Genomic DNA, 4685 nt, shown 5'->3' with positions numbered 1-4685 from the left:
GTTTTTAAATTCCAATTAATTTCTTTTTTTTTTGTAAATAATTGGAGAAACGTATGTGTGTTATGGGAGTGCACCTTGGAGCAGCACCCAAGAGTTGATAGTAGAAAAATCACATGAATTCCAGCATCTAGATTAATTTTTCTTTTTTGTTTTGTTTCATTCATCATAGCGCGCACAGTGGTTCGCAATTAATTCAAAATACATTTCACAATTTGCACAAATTATTTTCGTGTTTTTTGGTTTATGTTGAAATGTTAATTAATTTATTTCTTTTTTTTTCACATGTCACGGTCGCCATGTTATGTGCGCATTAAGATTTTGTTAAATCCGTTTATGTTAAAATAAAACGCAACTGTTCTGTTCGAGCCGTCATCCAGAATTGTCTGGACAGTTTATTCATATGCTAGTTTTAGCCTATACATCTTATATGTATTGAATACATTCTGCCGCTTAGGGCGCTGGCAGAGAGAGGGAGAGTGTGTTGCAGTATATATGTTTGTATGTGTTAGCATATATGTACAGAGGGTACATAGTCAAAAGTGCTTACGCTAGCGATCCCACGCTCAGCGGCCAGTCCGCATAAGTGGCGGATCATATTATTATTATGAATGGTTGCATAAACATAGCAACAAAGTGTTGGTATGTTACTCTTACTTTAATGTTGAGCATATGACCACTTGTTATATTGTATACTCTACAATACTGTGGGCATATGCTCATTTGGCATACAACATACAACAATATTAATTTTGGTCAGAAGTGTGCAACGCATAGAACGAAGCATCTCCTACCATACTAAGTATATATATTCTTGATTAGCACGACGAGACGAGTCCAAATAGCTATGTCCGTCCGTCCGTCCGTCCGTCCGTCCGTCTGGATCAACGCAAACTCCTCCTAGACCGTAAGAGCTACAGAGCTGAAATTTTGCACATAGGCTTGTATATACTGCAGGGGTTTTATATCTCGGATTCAGCCGGATCGGACCACTATATCATATAGCTCCCATACAAACCCCAAAGTCACGGACAGTGACTTTTCTCAATAACTTTAATAACATAGCTCCCATAGGAACGATCGGGCGAAAACAGTGACTTTTGTAAATAACTTTGTTACTTTTAACGCGATTGCTTTCAAATTAAACATTTCTTTATTTAATATATCTGTTAATGACTGTGCCAAATTTGATCAAGATCGGGTGACTATGTCATATAGCTCCCATAGGAACGATCGGTGGAAAACAGTGACTATGATCAGCATCTTCGTTATTTCCTATGATTGTAGGCCATTCTTTCGCAAACATAAGCCTTTTTATATAAAACGTTCTTCCACATTGATGGTAAGGAAAGAGTAACCAAAAAAGTTGCAAGGGTATACAAACTTTGACGCGGTCGAAGTTAGCCCCGGCCCTCTGGTTTAAAACTAGAACTCGTTTAGCTCACTTTTTATTCATTTCTAACTTGCTACATTTCCTTCGTTAAAGGCCCAAAGTGTCTCCACCAAATGAAACGCAGCTTGTACCTCTTAGACAACAACGGAATCAACTGCAATCTAATATTCAAAGCTTAAGAGCTAGAATCGATCTTGAAAATGACCCTATTATATTAGATTGTCAGTCTCAAATTGTTAAGTCGTATTTTAGACAGGCATTACAAGTTCTAACCAATATTGAGAAGCTAGATCCAGCAGACGCGAATCGGGCAGAGATAGAAAATCTTTTTTATCTACAAAGGCAATCATGTTACGGCGAATCGGCGCAAGTAGAAAGGAAAAACCAGAAGAACTTAGCTTCTTTAATTGATCGACTTATCATGGGGGACATCATAATCGGCTTCCATCCCTCAAATTACCTAAATTCGACGGCAAATATGGGGAATTCAAAAAAATGTTTACTTCATTTACAAATATGGTAGTTGCATTCAATGTTAGTCAACGGAGCATAGCAGTTTTTATTTCGCTACCTTTTATTGAGCGATTTAAGATTGTTAAAACAGCGTCACTTTGAATTGCCTAAATAAGGGTCATCCAGCCTCAAAGTGTCCTAGAATAGATGTCGACATTGTGGAGGTTAACATCACACAAACATGCATAAGGACTCAAACATCCAGGGAAATTATCAACCAGATGGACCTTCTATTCATCATCAATCGCAACAAATCATTCATATTGAAGAGGAGTTCAGCACCGCAAACTAAAACACCATCTTCATTCGTTGAATTCAAAATATGAACTGATTTTATTAACACAAGTATTGAGTTTATATAGGGAATCTTAGGCTCTAGGAGGTAACAATTGTTCTTAAAATATCTTATCCTAATGAGACTCAAACCCAAGATTTCGGGGGTTGAAAATTATTATTATTTTGGGCACGGCTTCGGCCACTTGACATCCTGCCGTTGTGATCTTTTGGGTTAGTTTAGAATTTCAAGTGTTTTTCTACAATGTGTGTGGCTGATTGTAATTCTAGTCATATGCTAGATTACTTGTTTGTGACAAAAGTACAGTTGTATTATGTTTTCTTTAGTGCATCTGATTTGGTGAAGCCGCTTCAGATGAACACGATGTTTATTCTTAAACATTCTGCAAAGGGCCGCCAAATGTGGTGTTTTGGAGTTTATTTTTATAGTATGTAGTTAGTTTTTGATTTAATCGACCTTTAAATTGTTAAAAAACCATGCTTTGCCTCCGCTCGCCTCCTTTTAAGCTCGTTCGGACTCCGCTCGCCTCTCCGATCTGCTCCTGCGGCCACCTGTCACTATCCTTTTCGTCTCTGCAACTATGTTGTGGCTCTGCTGTTAACATGCTGCCTCTTTGCAACTATTTCATTGCTCTTCTGCTGTCCTTTGTTGCCTAATTGCAACTGTTTCATTGCTCTGCTGCTGATCTTTGTTGCCTACTTGCAACTACATACAGCGTTTGCAACGATATTAGTGTACATACACACTCAATATTTTTATTATACTTTCGATATTACGGCTTCGAAAACGCCAAACTCCAAAAAAACACCGACTGCCGAAATTACTACAGTTGCTCCACTAGCCAAACTGTCTTTAAGATCGGTTAAAAACTCTCCCGCCGCCGAAGATACTACAGTTGCTCCACTAGCCAAACTGCCTTTAAATTCAGACGCACGCATTTTTTATTTATTAAGCAATAATATTTTGCTTTAATTTTATACTCTGTCTCTTACCACTGGTGGGGGAAAACAAGAGTTATTTATTTTGCTACCTTTAGCTGGTCTTAGCATTTACACTTGCATAAGATCTCAAACTCTTAAGGAGCTGATTCATTCTCTGAGTCTCTTACCACTGGTGGGGGAAAACTACAGAGTTCCTTTTTCTCGAAGGACCAAAATGATCCATCCGGCTCGAAGGACCAAAATGAATAGGGATTCCGGAGGAGAAGAATAACCCAATCTTCATTCGTTGAATTCAAAATATGAACTGATTTTATTAACACAAGTATTGAGTTTATATAGGGAATCTTAGGCTCTAGGAGGTAACAATTGTTCTTAAAATATCTTATCCTAATGAGACTCAAACCCAAGATTTCGGGGGTTGAAAATTATTATTATTTTGGGCACGGCTTCGGCCACTTGACATCCTGCCGTTGTGATCTTTTGGGTTAGTTTAGAATTTCAAGTGTTTTTCTACAATGTGTGTGGCTGATTGTAATTCTAGTCATATGCTAGATTACTTGTTTGTGACAAAAGTACAGTTGTATTATGTTTTCTTTAGTGCATCTGATTTGGTGAAGCCGCTTCAGATGAACACGATGTTTATTCTTAAACACATATTACATGACGAAAGTAAAACATTTGCAACATCAATGTTGACTCGCCACGCTCGGCGGGGATTACTTCAAACAGCAATAGTTTTTATTCAAGACAAACTTGGCGGGTTTCAGCTCGCAAGAGCATTAATTGATTCGTGCTCTGAGCTTACCTATATATCTGAAGAATTAGCCAAAAGGCTTCAGCTTCCGTTTCGTTACGATCATTATGAGTTTGCTGGAATCGGTGAAATACATACACATATGAAACATTCCGTATCTACCAAAATTCGTTCAAGAATATCTCCAGATGAATGGAATATGGAGTTTATCGTGTCTAAATCTATATCTGAAGAGCCTGAAAAGAGACTAGATCTGTAAAAATGGTCCATTCCCAAAGAAATTGAGTTAGCCGACTCATTCTTTTATAAGCCCGGAAAGGTAGGTCTATTGCTTAGCGTAAAGGAGTTTTTGATCTTCTTAAAACTGGTAAAATTAGTTTAGGAATTGGTCTTCCTCATCTAGTGGAAACTGCATTATGATGGATCGTCGGGGGTAAGATTGTTGAGGTTTAGCAATGTTACCCCCAACTCAAAACTACACTTGTAATTTAACGCAACAGCACGACCTTAACGTACATATTATTAGAAAGGTTTTGGAAAATGGATGAAATACATGGAATTCAAAATAAAGTTATTTCGCTAACCTCAGAAGAACAACCATGTGAAGCTCACTTTCAGGTGCTCGCACAATTCCTGGATTCAGGGCTCATACAGGTTCGGTTGCCGTTCAAGGAATCGCCTGAGAAACTTGGAGACTCGTACTGTTCAAAAAATTAGTTTTGCATCTCAACACCAATTAAAGGAAATGTACATCGAATTTTTAGATGAATATGTTAAGTTGAATTACATGGA

This window comes from Drosophila tropicalis, unplaced genomic scaffold (genome assembly GCF_018151085.1).
Source record: "Drosophila tropicalis isolate 14030-0801.00 unplaced genomic scaffold, ASM1815108v1 contig_1143, whole genome shotgun sequence".
NCBI classification, from domain to species: Eukaryota; Metazoa; Arthropoda; class Insecta; order Diptera; family Drosophilidae; genus Drosophila; species Drosophila tropicalis.
Note: the sequence above shows the minus strand (reverse complement) of the source record.